This window comes from Triticum aestivum, chromosome 7B, assembly GCF_018294505.1.
Source record: "Triticum aestivum cultivar Chinese Spring chromosome 7B, IWGSC CS RefSeq v2.1, whole genome shotgun sequence".
Taxonomy (NCBI): Eukaryota; Viridiplantae; Streptophyta; class Magnoliopsida; order Poales; family Poaceae; genus Triticum; species Triticum aestivum.
This window is the reverse complement of record NC_057813.1, coordinates 524,703,961-524,711,294: the sequence shown is the minus strand read 5'-3', so window position 1 is coordinate 524,711,294 and position 7,334 is coordinate 524,703,961.

Here is a 7,334-nt window from a genome sequence, read left to right as displayed (position 1 = left end):
GCCCGTTGACTTTTCCCCCGAGGTCCAAATATCTCAAGTCCCAGAATTTTGACATTTTCATGCCATGTTCATCGCTTCATATCTCTACATCCGTAGCTCCGTTTCATGCGTGTAATATGTCAAAATGTTCATCCCAACGAGTACATCATTTCATTCCATTGCATCATATTCATTTGAGGTCATCTTGATGCCGGAATGATCATTCTAAGAGTGCTTCATGATGTTTTCTGCCGTCTGTTAACAGAACGAGCTCTTTTGTCATTTTTGCCATGATTGATGTGTGCATCCTATGAGGTTGATGTCTACATGTATTTTTATCTATGCCATGTCTTATTTACAGAGGTGTTTACCATGTATTTTTGTGATCAATGTGGTGACTAGCACAAGCATGCAAACTAGGCTTCGTGATATTGCTGATTTCAGACCCTGTTCTGCTGTTATTTTGATGCCATGTAAACATGATACTACAGAGAGATCCATGCATATTTTGAGATACTTCAGTAAGGGTGTTTTGAACATATGGTTATTGTCTATCCATTCATGCCCTTGGTTGCAATTATGGAGTAGTCTAGCATGTCATTTTCGTGCTCTACTTTTGCTTCAAACTGTTTCCTGGCAGATTGTTTACATGTTATTCAATTTTGCCAAGTTTGTTGTAGCTGATCCTTGCATGCTATGAACTTGTTCTTGCCTTGGTTTGTTTCACAAACATGTCTTCTTGCTGATGCTATGCTTATCTTGTCATGCAATGCTCTGTAGTGAGTGCATCGAGCTCACGAAGATGTCTTTGTAATTCTGTCAATGCCATGCTCTGTTTGCTGAATCTGTTAACGAAACTTGCTATGTTTACATGTGTGCCATCATATCTACTGGTCCTTTTTGGCTCATGGTCACTAAGGGACTTTTGATCTATGCTTTGAGTAGAACCATGAAATTTCTTGTTTTGCTATTATAAGTTCCTGTAACATGTTGTTTGATAGCTCTAAACATTGCAACCTGATGTTATTTTCTGCAAAGTCTGAACTGTTATTGTTTGCAATCTTGCCATGTGTGTTTGAGCATGTTCTAGTGATTTCTGGAGATAGCTCAGTATTCATGTTTTGTTATGATTTACCTGTACATCATGTCCATGCCTTTTGTTCTCATGCTGGGGTGCTGTAGCATGTTGTTTTGATGCTTGCAATATGCCTAGTTGCTGTTTTGGACAGCTTGTCCTTTAAACTTGTTTCATGTGTGTGTGTTGAACCGTTGCTCCGTTTTGAGTGTGATTTATATGAAACTTGCTTAGAATTGCATGTAGCTTCATTTTATCATATTACATCCTTGTTTTGAGGTGTTTGTTTGATGTTGTATGCATTTTGCATCTATGCCATGTTTAACTTGTTTTGCTCATATCTTCTAGGCCGTAATTCCGAATTAAATGAACTTTATATGTAACTTGACTAGAATCTCGTGTAGATCATCTTGGTTCATCTTAACTTGCTGTTTAACAACTTGAACATAAGGTTTATTCAGATCTGGACCAACTTCGAAATTTGCATATGAGGACTTACCGGAATTGTTATATGTTGTTCCCGGCCTCATTTAAACTTGCCTTGATGTGTTGCTCTTGTTTGCATCATCTCTTGTCATGAGTAGCTTCATGTAGCCTTGTCGTGCATCGTGCTTGTTGTGCATCATGTCTTGTTCTTGTGTGGTGTGTTTACTATGTTGTATGCTTCTTTTCGATAGTTCCTGTTTCCATTGCGATCGTGAGGATTCGTTCGTCTATGCTTGGTTCGGCTTCATCCGTTCGTCTTCTTCATGGACTCATTCTTCTTCCTTGCGGGATTTCAGGCAAGATGACCGCTACCCTGGATCTCACTACTACCATTGCTATGCTAGTTGCTTCGTTCTATCGCTATGCTACGTTACCTATCTTTTGCTCATCAAGCCTCCCATATTGCCATGAACCTCTAACCTTTGACACCTTTCCTACGCAAACCTTTGCTTGGCTATGTTACCGCTTTGCTCAGCCCCTCTTATAGCGTTGCTAGTTGCAGGTGAAGTTGAAGATTGCTCCATGGTGAACAGTATTATGTTGGGATATCACACTATCTCTTATATTATTAATGCATCTATATACTTGGTAAAGGGTGGAAGACTCAGCCTTTTGCCTAGTGTTTTGTTCCACTCTTGCCGCCCTAGTTTCCGTCATACCAGTGTTATGTTCCCGGATTTTGCGTTCCTTACGCGGTCGGGTGATTTATGGGACCCCCTTGACAGTTCGCTTTGAATAAAACTCCTCCAGCAAGGCCCAGCCTTGGTTTTACCATTTGCCTCACCACCACCTATACCCTTCCCTTGGGTCGGCCAACCCGAGGGTCATCTTTATTTTAGCCCCCCCGGGCCAGTGCTTGTCTAAGTGTTGGTCCGAACTGAGCTGCCTGCGGGGCCACCTCGGGGCAACTCGAGGTCTGGTTTTACTCGTAGCTAGTCTCATCCGGTGTTGCTCTGAGAACGAGATATGTGCAGCTCCTATCGGGATTTGTCGGTGCATCGGGCGGCTTTGCTGGTCTTGTTTTACCATCGGCGAAATGTCTTGTAAACCGGGATTCCGAGTTTGATCAGGTCTTCCTGGGAGAAGGTATATCCTTCGTTGATCGCGAGAGCTTATCATGGGCTAAGTTGGGACACCCCTGCAGGGTATAATCTTTCGAAAGCCGTGCCTGCGGTTATAAGCAGATGGGAATTTGTTAATGTCTAGTTGTAGATAACTTGACACCAGATCCGAATTAAAACGCATCAACCGTGTGTGTAGCCGTGATGGTCTCTTTTCGGCAGAGTCCGGGAAGTGAACACGGTTTCTGGGTTATGTTTGACGTAAGTAGGAGTTCAGGATCAATTCTTGATCATTGCTAGCTTCACGACCGTTCCACTTGCTCTCTTCTCGCTCTTATTTGCGTATGTTAGCCACCATATATGCTTAGTCGCTGCTGCAACCTCACCACTTTACCCCCCTTCCTTTCCCATTAAGCTTTGCTAGTCTTGATACCCATGGTAATGGGATTGCTGAGTCCTCGTGGCTCACAGATTACTACAACACCAGTTGCAGGTACAGGTTATGCGAGGATCATGACGCGAGAGCGATCCTTGCTTGCGTTGAGTTCTTCTTCTACTTCTTCGATCAGGCATAGGTTCCAGGTCGGCAGCCTGGGCTAGCAGGGTGGATGTCGTTTGAGTTTCCGTTTATGTTTCATCCATAGTCGGATGATGCTCTTATGTAAGATGATGTTGTATTCGTGGGGCATTGTATGCCTCTTGTATGTATCCCCATCTATTATGTAATGTTGATGTAATGATATCCACCTTGCAAAAGCGTTTCAATATGCGGGTCTATCCTTGATGGGACCTTCGAGTTCCTTTTGGATAGGATCGCATATTGGGCGTGACAGTGCGGCCTAGAGCTACTGGCGCCCGATCTGGAGGTCGGCCGGGATTAAAGGGATGGCTTGGGGGCGCTGCCAAGCACGGCGGTGGTGTGAGGTCGATGGAAGGGCGGGGCGGCGGAGGCACGGGTCTGGGCCGGTTGTCGCTGGCGGTTCGAGAAAGATCGTCAACAGTGACTGGCGGGAGGTAGACGAAGACCATCTGCCCGTTCCTTATAGATCGGACGGTTCATTAAAAAAATCGACTGACCTATTTATTTTCATTCGACTTTTATCTTAGATATGACCACATGTGGTGGTGTGTTGGAGGAGTACCTGAATTTCCTATGCTCATATATTACAAAATCATATGGAGTAGAATCTAATTTTGTTTGCCATGCAATGCTGTAGAGCTATCATATGTCTCCTGTCATTTATTTTTCAGCCACCTGCTATCTGCTACTTTTAAAGTGCACTAGTTCTGCACACACTTCATCCATACTCTCACTATTGTGTTTTTATGCAAGGGTATTTCAGAGTCTGCCGAAAGCGAAGTAAAAAAGAAAAGAGACAAGTCGTGCCAGCTTTCTACGCGGCTAGGCGCGGCACGTTACATCACTTTAAAGGGTGCAATGTCAGCAGATGGAGACGGTAAACGTTGCTCTGGAGTTGATGACCTCGCTCGCAATGAACCACCATCCCAGGTGCTTGCTTTAACTTCGTGGTGTCATATGTGGTTGCATGTTCCATATGGTGTCTAGCTTGTATTCGAAAGGCAAAAGTCGGTCTTTATTATGATAAGGAAAGATATTTTTTACATGAACCACCATCCCATGAGCACCAGAAGACAAATAGCTAGTCAGGGCACTGGCCGAGCCAGTGACAAGCCCAGCAAAGACAGGCATCACCTGGAAGCCAACTAAAAAGCCGCGATGGTGGCGAAGCAGCCCGCCTCCCACCAGGCTCTCAGGTCCTAGATGATCATGTTCACCACTCCAGCCAGATGTCTAGCTTGTATTGCTTCCAATTTGGTTAAATTGCATCTGCTTAGCTTACATATTATACCTTTGAATATGAGATGCCTTTCTATTTTTGGTGCATACTAGTACATCTGTGTATTAACCATGTTCTTACATCAAACTAATGTTCTTGTGTATCCCTCATCAATCACTTATGACGAGGCAGGCAGGCAAGGGGACTACTCCTCATTTAAAGAATGCAACGTTAGCCTCCCGACATGATTCTCAAGAAACAGAAATGCTAGATGAAGATAGTGAACGTAGCTCTGTAGTTTATTACAGCATTTCCCCTACACTAGCATCGCAGGTGCTTGGTCTAACTTGGCAGTGTGATATGTGGTTGCATGTTGTATATGGTGTCTAGATTGTAATTCTTCCAATCTGGTTAAACTGCATGTGCTAGTCTGCTTAGCTTATACTCCTGTAAATGTGACATTATACCTGTTAATGTGACATGCCTTCCTGTATTTAGTACATAGTACATCTGTCTATTAAGCATGTCCTTACATAAAACTATTGTTTTTTTTGTATCCCGCATCAATCAATATGACGAGACACCTTTAGTATATGCAGTGCGATATTAGTTGCATCTTTCATATGATTTATAGCATGCGCTGCTTCTAATTTGTTGAAATTCCATTTATGATGGGACGCTTTTAACTTGACAGAGTCATATTGGTTGCATCTTTCATGTGGTGTCTAGCTTGCATTGCTTCTTATTTGCTGGAATGGTTTCTGCTTAATTTACACAAACAGTTGTGAACATGCCATGCCGTCCTATTTTTCGTACATATTCCATCCTGGTATCATGTGTTTGCCTTACATCAAAGTAGTGATTGTCAGTATCATGCATGAATGAGTTCTGAAGAGAGAATTTTATTGCTTTTTCTTGTCGGTTTTACTTGACAATTCAAAATCAATAAAGCAAAAGGAAGTTAGCAAGGCAGCGGATAAAGGTGCTCCTTCCAAACGGAGGGCCTCTACAGTTTCTACTCCTCCACACCCCCAAGATGATTTCCAAGACAACACATGCATAGACACTCAACAAAATTGTGTTTATGATGAGCACGTCTCCCCTAGTGCAACATCACTGGTGCTCCCTCTAACTTGGCACTATTATATGTGGTTGCATGTTATGTGTGATGTCTAGCTTGTATTTCTTCTAATTTTGTTGAATTCCATCTGCTTACTTTACACATTATACTTGAATAAGACATGTGTTCCTGTTTCTAGAACATACAATATCTGTCTATCACACCATGTTCTTACATCAAATTACTACTGTTGTGTAACCTGCAACAATCACTTATCATAAGACACGTTTGACTTCGGAGTGTGATATAGGTTACATCTCACGTTCTTTTCTAGCTTGTACTACTAATTTGTTGAAATGGCACTTATGACGAGACAGTTTTAACTTGGTAGAGTGATATTCGTTGCATCTTTCATATGGTGTATAGCTTTCATTGTTTCTAATTTGTTGAAATGCCTTCTCCTTAGTTTACACATCATAAGCTGTGAATATGCAATGCTGTGAATATGCAATGGCACTAATAATGAGAGACCTCTAACATGGTAGTGTGATGTTGTTTGCATCTTGCATATGATTTATTTCTTGTACTGCTTCACATTTGTTTAAACGTCATTTATGCTGAGACACTGTTAACTTGGCAGAGCGATATTTGTAGCATCTTCCATATGGTGTTTACCTTCCATTCCATTGCTTCTAATTTGGTGAAATGTCTTCTTCTTAGTTTACACATCATAGTTCTGGTTATCTCTTCTGTCCTGTTTTTCATACATATTACATCCTCCTATCATGTGGTTATCTAACATCAAAGTTCAGTTCGTCTGCATCGCGCATTAATTTGTTCTGAAGAACTAAATTGTTATTCGTTTTTCTTGTCGGCTTGACTTAACATGGCACAGAGAAAGAGGAAGAAACACAGAATGGTAGGGAATGAGAAGCTGATGAATCCTGCAGATTCTGCTGGTACTGATGGTGCAATAGAAGGTGAAAGTCCAGCGGAAAATTCTACAAACACGGCATCCCATGCTACATGAGCTGCAAAAAAAGCCAAACAGAAACAAATAGCTGCCACCAAACAAGCAGAGACAGCCCTAGTTCTTGCAACACCTACCACAGTACTACCAGCTGCATGACATACTCGTGCGTCAACTGAGCTAGCAGCACATTCCCAAGCTCCCTTGCCACCTGACACTACTTCCCAAGCACTCTTGACATAAGACGAGTTGGCAATATCAGATGAACCTTGTGAGCTTCAATAGCAAGAAGGTAGTTGCTGGAGTCAAGTTACAGTTGCATGCTTCTTTATATGTAGTCTCACAGTTTGATGTACACTAACACTTCCTATGTTCGTTGTTGGACTAGTACCTAGGTGCAAGAGGAAACAAATATCAGGGATAATGCTCGATAGGTTAACTAAATCTAGAGGAGGAAGAATGGAGATCCGTTTTGAGGCAGGTTTAAAAAGGCCACGTGATGCTACAGAGTCAGCCAAGTTAGTATCAGAGGCAGCGGTTGTCGTTGTGTCATGTACGTATCCTCCCAACATGGATTCAGTACAGGAATGACAAAGACGAAACCCAGTTCAACACCTTCCTCGACCATTTATCTGTAAGTATGGTTATGTATGGAAACTAGTAATATCGTCTTGCTCTGTCCCATACTTTCTAGGTTGCTGACAATGAGACTCTCATAATTTTCAACAGATGTGGTTCAAGTTGGATAGCCAAGATGATGCAACCAGAAAAGCTCGCACCCATGTTTTCAAGTCTGCTCTGCGACAGTATTGGTATAACTTGAGGAAAACTCACTTTGAAGGCAAGGCTAACAGTGAACTTTCCCAAACATCTCAAGTGGAAAATATATCGGATGAAGACTGGA